This window comes from Arachis ipaensis, chromosome B4 (assembly GCF_059453495.1).
Source record: "Arachis ipaensis isolate K30076 ecotype BB chromosome B4, ASM5945349v1, whole genome shotgun sequence".
In the NCBI taxonomy this organism is placed as follows: Eukaryota; Viridiplantae; Streptophyta; class Magnoliopsida; order Fabales; family Fabaceae; genus Arachis; species Arachis ipaensis.
In genome coordinates this window covers 33,794,123-33,809,370 of record NC_142439.1, presented here as the reverse complement: position 1 = coordinate 33,809,370, position 15,248 = coordinate 33,794,123, and positions in this window count along the sequence as shown.

Below are 15,248 nucleotides of genomic sequence, written 5' to 3'. Positions count from 1 at the left end.
GATGCTCAGTTTCAATTAGATGAACGGGACTAGTAGCTATTCACTTCTGAATAGTTTTTGCATCTCACTGTCCTTCGAAGCTCAGAATGATTGGCGTCTTTAGGAACTTAGAATCCAGATGATATTATTGGCTCTCCTAGTTCAGTTCTTTTTTATTCTTGAACACAGCTTCTTTTGAGTCTTGGCCGTGACCCTAACCGCTTTGTTTTCCAGTATTACCACTGGATACATAAACGCCACAGACACTTAACTGGGTGAACCCTTTAGGATTGTGATTCAGCTTTGCTAGAATCCCCAACTAATGGTGTCCAGAGTTCTTAAGCACACTCTTTTTGCTTTGGATCACGACTTTAACTGCTCAGTCTCAAGCTTTTCACTTGACACCTTCACCCCACAAGCATATAGTTAGGGGAGGAGTTCATTTGAACTTTTTAGGCCAAGATTGTGTTTCTTTCAGGTACTCCTAACCATTGATACTCAAAGCCTTGGATTCTTGCTCTTGCCTTTTGGTTTAAAGAGATATTGGCTTTTTCTTCTTTTTATTTCTTTTTTTGTTTACTTTTTTTTTTCGCATATACATATATTTTTTTCCCTTTTTTTTCGATTACTGCTTTTTCTTGCTTCAAAAATCAATTTTTGGATTTTTCAGATTACCAATAATACTTCACTTTTATCATCATTCTTTCAAGAGCCAACATTCTTAACTCCAATATCAAATATGCACTGTTCATTCATGCATTCAGAAAGTAAAAGCAATGCCATCACATTAAAATAATTGAACTATTCTTATGATATACTTGAAATTCAAGTATCTTACTTCTCTTTTAAATAAAGTTTTTCTTTTAAGCAAGGTGAGAGATGCATGAAATATTTCATAACTTTAAGGCATAAATAAAGATGATCATGCACTAGAAACAGACAATAAAATGAAATACATGGAAAACAGAAAAATAGCATAGGCAATAGGGGATTAAGGGAACGAATCCACCTTAGTGATGGCGGCTACTGCTCCTTCTGGAGGATCCAATGGAGTGCTTGATTTCTTCTATGTCATGCCCCTGCCTTTGTTGCTCTTCCTTCATGGCTCTTTGACCTTCTCTCATGGTCCTTTGGTCTTCTCTTATTTCATAGAAGATGGTAGAGTGCTTCTGATGTCTCATCCTCAGTTGGTCTATGTTGGAGCTTAATTCTCCTAGAGAAGTGTGCAATTGGTCCTAGTAGCCTTGGGGACGAAAATGCATCCCTTGAGGTATCTCAAGGATGTTTTGTTGAGGCAGCTCCTCACGCTCTTTTTGAGGTGCATGTGTAGGCTCTCTTGTTTGCTCCATCATTTTTTTAGTGATGGGCTTGTCCTCCTCAATGGGGATGTCTTCATCTATGACAATTCCAGCTGAATTGCATAGGTGACAGATAAGGTGGGGAAAAGCCAACCTTGCTAAGGTGGAAGGCTTTTTAGCTTTCTTGTACAATTCTTGAGGTATTACCTCATGTACCTCTACCTCACTCCCAATCATGATGCAATGAATCATGATGGCTCTATCAATGGTCACTTCTGACCGATTGCTAGTATGGATGATAGAGTGTTGGATGAATTCTAACCATCCTCTAGCTACGGGCTTGAGGTCAAGCCTTCTCAGTTGGATAGGGCTTGCCTTGAGCATCCCTCTTCCACTGAGCTCTTTCCACACAAATGTATGAAAGGACTTGGCCCAGCCTTTGATCAAAATTGACTCTTCTAGTATAAGGATGTGGGTCTTCTTGCATCATTGGCTAATGGAGCGCCAACCTTACACTCTCTGGGCTGAAAACCAAGGGTCATCCTCGGACCATGATGCTCCAATTTTTGGGATGTGGATTCACACTAGTGTCATGGTTTTTATTAACTCATGCATTAGTATAGAACTCTTGCACCATCAAGATCCCAATTTCCAGGATAGGATTGGTTAGGACTTCCCAACTTCTCCTCTGGATTTCTCTTCGGATCTCCGGGTACTCATTCTTTTTTAGCCCAAAGAGGACTTCAAGAATCACCCTATTCTTTGCCACTACTTCATAGAAGTGGTCTTGATGGAATTTAGTGATAAATCTCTCCATCTTCCAAGGTTCAGAGGTGGAAGCAACTGTTTTCCCTTTCCTCTTTCTAAAGGGTTCTCCGACTTTAGGTGCCATAAGTGTGAATGGAAAGCAAAAAGTAAGGTTTTTTCAACACCAAAATTAAAAGTTTTGCTCGTCCTCGAGCAAAATAAGATGAAAAGAGTAGAAGAAGAAGAGAATTGGTAGAGAAAGGAGAAGATGGGATTCGGCCAAGTAGGGTTTTTAGTGTATGATGTGTGTGTAAGAAGGGTTGGAAGAAGGGGTATTTATAGGGGTGGAATAGGGTAGGGTTCGAATGAATAAGTGGGAATTGGGTGGAAAATTTTGAATTTGAAGTGGGTGGGTGTTAATGGGAGTTATGATGGTTTTGGGAAAAGATATGGAGGTGATTGGTTTGGGGTTTATGGGGAAGAGTGTGTGGGGAAGAGTGAAAGTAAGAGAGAGAAAAAGGTGGGGTAAGTGGAGATTCTGTGGGACCCACTGATCTTAAAGGGCTAGGGAATTCGAGTTTCCTGCCAACTTGTGGGCGTTGAACGCCCAGCTCCTGCTCCTAGCTGGCGTTCAACGCCAGCTATGTGCTCCTTTGGGGGCGTCGAACGCCCATTAAGGTGCTCATTCCTGGCGTTCAACGCCAGGTCTCTGCCCCCTGGCTGGCGTTCAACGCTAGCTTCATGCTCCCTGGCTGGCGTTCAATGCCAGCAATGCTGCTCCTCATGGGCATTGAACGCCCACTCTGGCTCCCTTGTCTGGCGTTCAACACCAGTAAGGTACCTTCTCTAGGGTGTTCTGTTTTCCAGCTCTGATTGTTTCTGTTTCTGTTCTAACTACTGCACATGATCACAAACTTAAACAAATATAAAAATTAAACTGATATAACTGAAATACACTTAATGAAAAACAGGAATAACTTTAATTATGGTTGGGTTGCCTCCCAACAAGCGCTTCTTTAACGTCACTAGCTTGACGGTTAGCTCCTTACGAAGATGGATATGGGCTAAGAATTTTGCCACTTATAGTAAACTTCTTGCCTATACTATTATGGATAAGTTCCACATGTTCTAGAGACAGGATCCTATTCACAGTGTGGAATGACTAGATTGTCAGTGAAGATAACTCTCATGCCAGGTAAGAGGCCTTTAGTGGGGATTTTCTTATCCTTCCAGCCCTTGGGCACTTTCTAACTACCATTCCACTCAGAGCTTGATGATGTTTGACCCACACCAAACTTAGAATTGGTGTATGGGAGCTCTGTTAGGCTCTGTGCTGAGAGGAGTGGTTGAAGCACTTCATTTTTGTTAATGGTGCTTCCTTTAACTGAGGTACAATAAGGTTTATGAACCTTGAACACAAGAGAGTCCTTATCTAATTGTAGGACTAGTTCTCCTCTGTCTACATCAATCACAGCCTTGGTTGTAGCTAGGAAAGGTCTTTCAAGGATGATGGATTCATCCTCTTCCTCCCCAGTATCTAGGATTATAAAATCAGCAGGGATGTAAAGGTCTTCAACCTTCACCAAGACATCTTCTACCAGTCCATAAGCCTCTTTTGTAGACTTGTCTGCCATCTCTAGTGAGATTCTTGCAACTTGTACCTCAAAGATTTCCAGCCTCTCCATTACAGAGAAAGGCATGAGGTTTATGCTTGACCCTAGGTCACACAGAGCCTTATCAAAGGTCATAGTACCTATGGTGCAAAGAATTAAGAAGCGTCTGGGATCCGGCTTCTTCTGAGGTAACTTCTGCTGAACCAAGGCATTGAGTTTCTTGGTTAGCACTGGAGATTTTTCCTCCAAAGTCCCTGTTCCAAATAACTTGGAATTGAGTTTCATTAGAATTCCTAGATACCGAGCAACTTGCTCCTCCCTAGTTTCCTCCTCTTCATCTGAGGAAGAGTACTCTTCAGATTCTATGATCTTCAACCAAGCATTCAAGGGAACTTCAATGGGCGCCTCATGAACCTTGGGTTCCATTGATTCTTCAACAAGAGGATCCTTAGTAGACTTTGGGTATCCAACTACTCCTATTGTGGTGTTCAACGCCAGGACTTGTGTCTCATTTGGCGTTAAACGTCTAGCTTGTATCCCTTCACTGGCGTTTAACGCCAGCTTTTGTGCTGCCTGGGGCGTTGAACGCCCAGTAAGGACCTCCTTATTGGCATTCAACGCCAGGAATGGTGTTTCTATGGGCGTTGAATGCCCAGTAAGGCCTTCCTTACTGGCGTTCAATGCTAGTGATGGTGCTTCCTTAGGTGTTGCACGCCCAGTAAGGACCTCCTTACTGGCGTTCAATGCCAGAGATGGCTCACCCATGGGCATTAAATGCCCAGTAAGGACTTCCTTACTGGCATTCAATGCCAGAGTATCCGTGATGAATCCACATTTCATGATATTTATTTGCTCTATTTGGATGGATTTCATCAACTTTTCCTACGCTTATCCATTGAAATAGCATAGTCTCATGATTTCTTCCTAAATTGTGCTTGAAAGTGAAAACATGCTTTTTAGGCCTTTTGATAGCTAAATTTTATCCACTTTAATTCCATATGATGTCTTGATGTGTTTGTTAAGTGATTTCAGGTTTCCAGGGCAAGTATGGGTTGAAGAAGTGAGAAAAAGAGCATGCAAAAGGGAAGAAACCATGAAGAAATGAAGTTTGGGAGTTTCAACACGCATGCGTACGGACAGGTGTGCGTGCGTACGCACAACGAGGATTTGCGAGCGTACGCGTGGATGGATTTTTGCACAAATAACGCGTACGCATGACCCACGCATACGCGTGACCTGAGTTACGTCAGCTCATTAATTGCAAATTGCTAGGGGTGAATTCTGGGCCTCCAAAACCCAGTCTAACTCATTTCTGAAGCTATTTCAACCCCAATTCAAGTGGAAACAAGGGGGGCAATTAGCTTTAGCTTTTGTTATGTTTTCTCTTAGTTTCTAGAGAGAGAAGCTCTCCATCTCTATAGAATTAGGTTAGGTTTAGTTAATTTCTGTTTAATTTCTGTCTATAATTTTTGTTTTTATGTAGTTTCCTTTATGTTTTCATGCTTCTCTTCTCTTTCTCTTCTTTATTTCTCTTGTATTTTCCTTTCTTTTGTCATTTTTATGTGATGAACACTTGATAAACCCATATTTTATGATATATTTTGTGCTTAATTTGAGTGATTTATTCAATCCTTCACCCACTTATTCATATTAATTGCATGGTTTTACTACTCCTTCCTTATTATGTGATGTATGTGAAAAACATATTTCCTATGCTTTAAAATTAATTATTTTTAATTACCTTTATTTCCATTCGATGCCGTGATTAGTGTGTTGAGTAGTTTTAGATCTTCTAAGGCAGGAATGACTTAAAGGATAGAAAAGGAAACATACAAAAATGGAAGGAAAGCACAAAACGAAGTCCTTGAAGAAACTGGCATCCACGCGATCTCATGGACGACGCGATCGCGTGCCAAGAGCAAAGAAGCAGCAACGCGGCCGCATGATTGACGCGACCGCGCGACTTGAGCAAATCGCATACGACGCGGACGCGTGACCGACGTGACCGCGTGACAAGAAAAACTCCAGATGACGCGACCGCGTGACCCACGCGGATGCGTGACAGAGGCCACACACCAGAAATTACAGGATACGCCCCCAGCGATTTCTGAAGCCCTTTTGGCCCAGATCCAAGTACAGAAAACACATATTGGAGGTTATAAAGTGGAAGAATGCATACATTAAACGAGAGCTCGCCAATTTTTACTTTCCATGATTTAGATTTAGTTTTGAGAGAGGTTCTCTCCTCTCTCTTTAGGATTAGGAATTAGATTTAGAATTTTTATTCACTTTCAGGATTATCTCTTTTGGTCAGGTTTAATATTCCTTTTATTTACTTTTGCAAGTCACTTTATGAATCCTTTCATGTTACAGATTACTCTTTTATTAATGTTATTTGAGGTATTTCAGTTTAATATTGATTTCTTTTATTTATGCTATTGTTGCTTTTACTTTGAAGACGTTTTTATTGCAATAGATTTACTTTCTCCCTTTTGGTTTTGGTTAAGAAATCAGTAACTCAGGAATTGTCAAACTCAAACATGATTGATAATTGTTATCTTGTTAATTGAATTGAACTTCAATAATCCTAATCTTTTCTTAGGAAATAAATAGGATCCGAAGATCAAACCAATTAACCCCTTGACCTTCCTTTATATTAGTAAAGGCTAACGAAGTGGAATTACGATTCAATTATTATCATCATTGATAAGGATAGCTAGGATAGGACCTCTGATTTCTCATACCTTACCAAAAGTTTGCTTTACAGTTATTTATCTATTTTTAATTGCCATTTAATTTACTCGTCATTAAATTACTTGTTCCTCATTCTTGAAATCCTAATTCTACAATCTTCATAACCAATAATAAGAACATACTTCCCTGCAGTTCCTTGAGAAGACGACCCGAGGTTTAAATACTCGGTTATCAATTTTAAAAGGGGTTTGTTATTTGTGACAACCAAAACGTTTGTACGAAGAGATTTTTGTTGGTTTAGAGACTATATCTACAATGCGACTGTTTTTATAAAATTCTTTACCGACAAAAATCTTGTTCGTCAAAATGGCGCCGTTGCTGGGGAACTGCTAATGTGTGCCTTATTATTGGTTATTGTAAATATTTTTTTTACTTGTTTATTTATTTCTGTTTTTCCTTTTTAATTTTATTTGCTACTATGGACTCTCACCCCTCTCGCTTTGAGTTTGGTTCTAACTTTGTTGAAGGAAGTAGAAGTTACAGCAGGAATATACATCAAGGTTAGACCAATCAAGGATGGATGGAGCCAAGAGGATCTAATCAACACTTTAGGCAACAACACCCTCCAAGATATCATGGAAAACGACCATTCTACAATGCATACCCAGCTGAAAGATATGATGGACAACCTTGTGACTACCAACAAGCCCCACCCCGTGCCTATAGGCCAACCTCTCAACATAACCTCGAACCACCACACTCACAAGCTTCTCTTCACCATTCGCCACCGTATGATCCTTTCCTACCCCAGTTCCAATCCAATCACCCCCGAGCACCACCACTTCCCTATGTTTCATGTCCAAATCCATCACCCCGAGAATCAGAGGTTCGCCTCAAGGCAACAGTAAATAAACTTCAAACAACCATTCGACAACTGGAGCACGCAGTAATTCAATTAGCTTCTAGACGCGCGAACATTCAAGGACCAACCACAGCCCCATGTGGACAATCTAATGAAGAGCGTAGCATGAAGGAAATATTAGAAACTCCAGTGGACAAGACAGAGCATGAATTCATACTAGAACGTAGAAGAAGCTGTCATTGTACAAGAAGAAGAGTTGGTTGAAGATCTAGGAGACGCTGAACCTCCATGGGAATCCAGAGCTGAGGAGAACTCCATCAAGGACGTTACAGTTGATGCTAAGGAGGACAGTGCACAATCCCCAAGGCAAGTCATTTATGAAGAACTAGACGGAATAACCCAGGACACAAATTCCCTTGATGATGATAGTCACAAGTCAAGTTCTCTTAGTAATGAACTTGTATCCGCAAGTGAATTCTCTGAGATCGAAGAATCTTCCCGAAGTGAATACGAAGATGATGCGGAGGTAGATTTCTCTCAACCTCCAGTCTATGACTTAAGTGATGAGGAAGACATAGAAGACTTTGATCAGGACACAGATGCATTTGAAGATCGTTGCAAAGAAGTAGAGGAATTCACAGAAGATTACCAAGGAGCAGAACTTACAGAACCACTGAAAACACCTATCCCAAGGCCATTACCACCTAATACAAGCTTCAAGTGGGTACAATCCTTAGCTTTAATCTTTACTTTTTCACTTGAATATGGTTTGCTTGAAACAGATGGCCAGCTTAGAGCTCTCTGTGGCTTTAAGAGTAAGAGGGAAATGACTCGCACTCAGAGCTGGTGCACAAGGTTCAATAAGGTTCCACACTTCAACTCGAAGTGCACGAATTGGTATCATGTTCAATCGAATGGATCTCGAAAAATATTTGGTCATCTTGGTGAGAATCTAATTTTCAAACCGCCCGGATGGAAAAGTATAGATCAAAACGAAGGCGGATTTAGAACCAAAGTTTGGGATCCTGGAAAATATTCTGATATTCATCACCCCGGGAGCCTGAAAATCTGTTTGAAGCTGCTCAGAAGCTTCACATGCCTAGTTTGGGACCCCGGAGGCTATTGGCATTCCAAGCATTGGTGGAGATTTCTGGATTAATTTAAGCATAAGCCGCCATAGCAGGAAGCTCTTCCAATGTCTAACTTAAGGACTTTAACTAAAAGTGCTAGTGGGAGACAACCCACCATGGTATGATCGTTCCTTTTGCAATTTTAATTTTATTTAGTTTTGTTTGTTTTTGAATTTTATTTTTATTTTATTGAATCTTGAATCATGCATAGCATTCACATTAAGCATTGCATTCTGCATACTGCAATCTGCATTCTACATAAAAAAAATCGCAGGTATTGGGAGAGAATAACGAACAGAAAGTTACGCAGGAGCAGCGCTGGAGGCGTGCCAATGGTACAAATCGTCCCACGCGATCGCGTCGCTGACGCGACCGCGTCATATGAGAATAATGGCCTCCCACGCGACCGCGTGCCCGACGCGGCTGCGTGACCAGGATTTCGACGTCAAAGTGGTGCACACCCGAAAGTTGTGCGAGAGTGGTGCTGGATTGGTGCTGAACGCATAATCCTTCCCATGCGGTCGCGTGACCCACGCGACCGCGTCATATCCTTCTAAAGCCCACTCACGCAATCGCATGCCCTACGCGATCGCGTCACTTAAAATTTGGTAATTAATGATTTTCAACAAAGAGTTGTGCGAGTGCGAGGCTGCCCTCGCGCCAGTCGCATTCACGTGACCGACACGACTGCGTCAATCAGTTTAAGTGCAATTCGCGCGACCGTGTGCCCCCACGCAGCCGCGTCGCTCGCGCCGCACAACTCATTCAAAATATCTTATATCTTTCTTTTCCAAATCCTTATTTTTTCTCTTTTCTTATTTCTTTCTTCTTCCTTTCTTATTTTTTTCTCTTCCATTCTATTTTATTTAATTTATTTGCATACTTTCATTCATTGCATATTTTTATTATTTTACCATTGGTGTTCAAATGTTCCTATTCCACTGTTACATCTTTTCTGGTATTTTCTTGGTGCTTAGTAACTTGTTTAATTCTGATTGAGTAATATTATTTAAATCAATGCCAATTTTTTTTATATCTGTATTACTTTTGCATTGACATGAATTTATATTATCTCTCCTTCCTCACTCTCTTTCCCATTGTTGCAAATTTTGCACCATTGGTATGCCATGTGCTTCTATTGTTTTTCTCACGTACATGTTGAAGCTTCCATGTAATTGAGACCCTTATTATCTGGCATTAACACCCATATTTTATTTATTTTCTATCTTTCATTTTGGGTTACTTTTCTTCTTTTTCTCTTCTTCAGGATGGCCACCAAATAAGGGAAAGGAAAAACTTCTAAAAGGGGAGACAAACAAGTCCATCTGCACAATCCTTGAAGGAAAGCATCAGTTGGAACAACCCGTCCACCTGCACATCTCAGCATGCACCGAGGACGGTGCAATCTTTAAGTGTGGGGAGGTCGATACCGATCTCTATGGGTTAGTATTTTCTTATCAACACCAATATTTTATTTTCCTTGTTAGTTGTTGCATTTGCATGTTTGATTGCATATTTATTTGATTTTATGCATTCAGTTACTACTTGGTTGAAGTAATATTTTCTTTTCCAAGAAATTTTTATAGTATTTCACTAATTAAAAAATTTTTATGTTAAAACTTGTTTGAAGTTGTATTTGGAACATGGTTTTTAAGCCAAAGAACACACAACCTGTGAGATTTTGAGCTTATTTACATGGTTACATTATTTAACCATAAATTTTTATTCTTGTGTGTTTTCTTCTCTATAATTGCAATCTTTGCTTTGTTCCATTCTATATGTCCATTATTTAGTGTATTTACATGCTTGCATATGATTGAGGCCATTACTTGTTATTAGCTCACTTATCCCAAATAAGCCTACCTTTTACATCACCCTTGTTAGCCACCTTGAGCCTTTTTATCCCTATTTATTCTGTTCTATAACCACATCACTAGCCTTAAGCAGAAAAATAATTAAATATCCCAATTGAATCTTTGGTTAGCTTAAGATAGAGATTGTGTATCAATTAAGTGTGGGGAAATTATGGGAACATGGGTTCATAAGGGAATGTGTTAAGTTTTTACTTTGATAAAATATTGGGAATTTGGGTACCTACTCATGTGAGACCAGAAAAATTAAAAATCCATGTGCATTGATAAGTTATGTTTATTTTTCAGCTTTAAAAAAAAAAGAGAGAAAAAAAGAGAAAAAGAAAAAATATATATAATATAAGTAAATAAATAAGGGGACAAAATTACCCCAATATTAAGTTTAATAAAAGATCAATGCACATGTGATAAAAATTAAAGAAAATTTGGTACATGAGTATGGGAATTATACAAAAGTGGGAATTATGGGTAGCTAGGCATGAATTTAAAAGTATATAGAGTATATGTATATTAGGTGAGAGTTTAGGTTAATTAAAGATTCATATTATAGCTCACTTGGCCACACATATATCCTTACCTTTACCTCAACCCCATTACAACCTTGAAAAGACCTCATGATGTTTGCATTGGTACATTAAATATTTATTGATTGGTTAGATGAGGAACAAGGTTTAGAAAGCATGACTAGAGAAGAGTAGAGTGAATAACCCTATACACTTGAGAGATTAGAGTGATATACACTACCAGTGAGGGTTCAATGCTTGATTCTATGTTCCCTGCTTTCATGAGCTGTCTTCTTACAAGTTTACTTGATTTTTATTGTACGATTTGAATTAGTGGAAATTGGTTTGTATTTGTCTTGGAGAACTTGTTTACTTTTAAACCAAGTAGGTAGAAACATTTTTCATGTAGTTGCATTCATATAGATAGGATTACATTTCATACATCCTACCATTCCTCTTCATCTTTATAGCTTCTTTGAGCTTAGCATGAGGACATGCTATTGTTTACGTGTGGGGAGGTTGATAAACCACTATTTTATAGTTTATCTTGTACTCAATTGAGTGGTTTTTATCAACTCTTTACCCACTTATTCATACTATTTGCATGTTTTACATTTTCCTTCCTGGTTTTGTGCTATGATTGAAAACATGCTTCTTTGATCTTATATTTGCTTATTATTAATCCTTTCTTATTACCATTTGATGCTTTGATATGTGTGTTAAGTGTTTTCAGAGATTACAGGGCAGGAATGGCTCAGAGGATGGAAAGGAAGCATGCAAAAGTGGAAGGAATACAAGAAGTTGGAGAAACTGCTAAGCTGTCCAGCCTGACCTCTTCACACTCAAACGGCTATAACTTTAGCTACAGAGGTCCAAACGACGCGGTTCCAGTTGTGTTGGAAAGCTAACGTCCGGGGCTTCGATTTGATATATAATTTTTCATAGCTTCCCCGAAGTTAGGTGACGTGAACGCGTGAATGACGCGTCCACGTCGCATCTGCGAACCTCAACCCGCGCGGCCGCATGGACGACGCCTCCGCGTCACTTGCCCGCGACCTGGACGTAACAAAAATTGCAGGGGGCGATTTCTAGGCTGCTTTTGACCCAGTTTTTAGCCCAGAACACACAGATTAGAGGCTATAAAGTGGGGGAATGCATCCATTCAAGGGAGCTCGCGAATTTTTAATTTCCATGATTTAGATTTAGTTTTGAGAGAGGTTCTCTCCTCTCTCTTTAGGATTAGGATTTAGATTTAGGATTTTTATTCACTTTCAGCATTATCTCTTTTGGTCAGGTTCAATATTCCTTTTATTTACTTTTGCAAGTCACTTTATGAATCCTTTCATGTTACAGATTACTCTTTTATTAATGTTATTTGAGGTATTTCAGTTTAATATTAATTTCTTTTATTTATGCTATTGTTGCTTTTACTTTGAAGACATTTTTATTCCCGTAGATTTACTTTCCCCCTTTTGGTTTTGGTTAAGAAATCAGTAACTTAGGAGTTGTCAAACTCAAACATGATTGATAATTGTTATCTTGTTAATTGAATTGAACTTCAATAATCCCAATCTTTTCTTAGGAAATAAATAGGATCCGAAGATCAAACCATTTAATCCCTTGACCTTCCTTTATATTAGTAAAGGCTAACGAAGTAGAATTACGATTCAATTATTATCATCATTGATAAGGATAGCCAGGATAGGACCTCTAATTTCTCATACCTTACCAAAAGTTTGCTTTACAGTTATTTTTCTATTTTTAATTGCCATTTAATTTACTCGTCATTAAATTACTTGTTCCTCATTCTTGAAACCCCAATTCTACAATCTTCATAACCAATAATAAGAACATACTTCCCTGTAGTTCCTTGAGAAGACGACCCGAGGTTTAAATACTCGGTTATCAATTTTAAAAGGGGCTTGTTACTTGTGACAACCAAAACGTTTGTACGAAGAGATTTTTGTTGGTTTAGAGACTATATCTACAACGCGACTGTTTTTATAAAATTCTTTACTGGCAAAAATCTTGTTCGCCAACACTCTATGTTAATTTTACTTTTAATTAATGCAAATTTATGTTTCCATGCCATTTATTGCTTTCTTTAGTTGTTGTTATGATTTTCTTTTAGATTTTATTTTTAATACAATTTAATATTATTTTATTTTCATACACACCAAGTGTTTGATAAAATACTTGGCTTAGTCTTTACTTAGTTTTTATTCATTCTTGGCTTGAAATTGTTGACTTTGGTGATCCTTGAGTCATTGATGTCCATTCTTGTTTGATATATTAGAGTAGTTAGTTGATTTGGTTTTCCTTGACTCTATGTGACCCCTTAGTGTTGACATAGGACTTAGGGATTGAAATTAACTATGCCTATTTGACTTATCTTTGATGTATTTAGGTAACCTTAGCTCTCAATTACTTGCCAAGATGTTTTCTTGCATTTTAAGTTTCCTTTCTTTGCATTTTATTGCTTTGACCTTTCTTGCTTTGATGTTTAATTTCTTGCATGTTTAGTTTTCACACTCTTGGTTGAAAAATTTAGGTGTTTGGGTGGAATTGAGTTGTGGATGTCCATTCCGCATTGTGTGAGAATGGTTAATTAATTTGGTTTCCATTGACGCTAGTCTTTCACTAAGTAATTAGTGAGTTGACTAGGACTTATGGATTGAGATCAATTACACCTTTTGACTAATTCTCAAGGAGGATTGACTAGTTTGTATTGCTTCCACACAATTGCCATGTTTGTGGTCCACAACTAGGATAAGAATCCTAAACATCCCCAATTCTTACCAAGAGTCCTTTAATTGATTTCCTTTAATTTCTTGCTTTCCATTCACTTTCTTGCTATTTACATTTCTTGCTCTCTTGCTTTCATTTCCAATCCCCATGCTCTCTCTCAGAGCCAATAAAGGTACATTTCATTGCAACTCCTAGGGAAGACGACCCGGGAGGTAAATACTCTCAATTTATTTTGTATTGACTTTATTATTTGATCTTGAGAATTTATTGTTGGTTTGGACTATGCTACCAACGAATTGATTCTTGTTTTGATTAATTCCGAACTATACAAGAATTTTCATTTATCAATCCCCTTCAGATTCGGCCTCAGCTTCTACAGTGATGGCCTTGCACTCCTGTTTTAGGTTTACTTCAGTGTTACTAAGAAGAGTGTTAGGAGGAGTCTCAGGGATTCTCTTACTCAGCTAACCAACTTGCACCTCTAGATTTCTAATGGAGGACCTAATTTCTATTATGAAACTATAAGTGGTCTTAGAGAGTTCGGAGACTATGGTTGCTAAGTCAGAAAGGCTCTGCTTAGAAGTCTCCATCTGTTGCTGAGAAGGTAGGAATGGTGGTCTGTTGTTGAACCTATTCTGGGTTCTTCCACCTTGATTATTGTTGAAGCCTTCCAGAGGCTTCTATTGATCCTTCCATGAGAGGTTAGGATGATTCTTCCATGAGGAGTTGTAGGTGTTTCCATAGGGTTCTCCCATGTAATTCACCTCTTCCATCATGGGTTGATCTGGATCATAGGCATCTCCATCACAGGAGGTGTCTTGAGTGCTGTTAGCTACAACTTGCACTCCAGTCAAATGCTGAGAGATCATATTGACTTGTTGAGTCAAGATCTTGTTCTGAGCCAATATGGCATTCAGAGTGCAACTTCCAGAACTCCTTTCTTCTGAGCTTTCCCATTGTTCACAGGGTTTCTCTCAGAAGTATACATGAATTGGTTGTTTGCAACCATTTCAATGAGTTCATGTGCCTCTGTAGGCATCTTCTTCAAGTGGAGTGATCCACCAACAGAATGATCCAAGGACCTCTCAGATAGGCCATTATAGAAGACTCCTAGAATAGACCATTCTGAGAGCATGTTAGGAGGACATCTTCTGATCGGTTGCTTGTATCTTTTCCAAGTTTCATGGAGGGATTCACCCTCTTTTTGTTTGAAGGTTTGAACTTCCAACCTGAGCTTGCTCATTTTCTGAGGTGGAAAGGACTTGGCCAAGAATGCACTGACCAAATTTTTCCAAGAGTCTAGGCTTTTCCCAAGAATGCATTGACTAACTAAGGCTTGATGCACCACTATTTCGTGGTACATTTAGTGTGTAATTAAGAGGATTTTATCAATATTCGATCACACTTATCCATATAAAATGCATGGTTTTGTGGTTCCTTCCCAATTTCACTTAACGGTTGAAAACATGCTTTTTAGGCCCTAAATAAGCTATATTTTTATCTCCCTTTATTACCATTCGATGCTGTGATCTATTTGTTAAGTGATTTCAGAGCTTATAGGGGCAAGAATGGTCTAGAAGAGGGAAAGGAAGCATGCATAAATGGAAGGAGCATGAAAAATGGAGTTTTGGAGCAGTGGGATCGACGCGCACGCGTGGGAGCTTGGATCTAAATAGGTGCGCAAAAAGGGACGCATTCGCATGGATGGGAAAAATCTCATCGACGCGTACGCATGCTTGACGCGTACGCATGGATCCAAAAGCCCATCGACGCGTACACGTGACCCACGCGTACACGTGACCC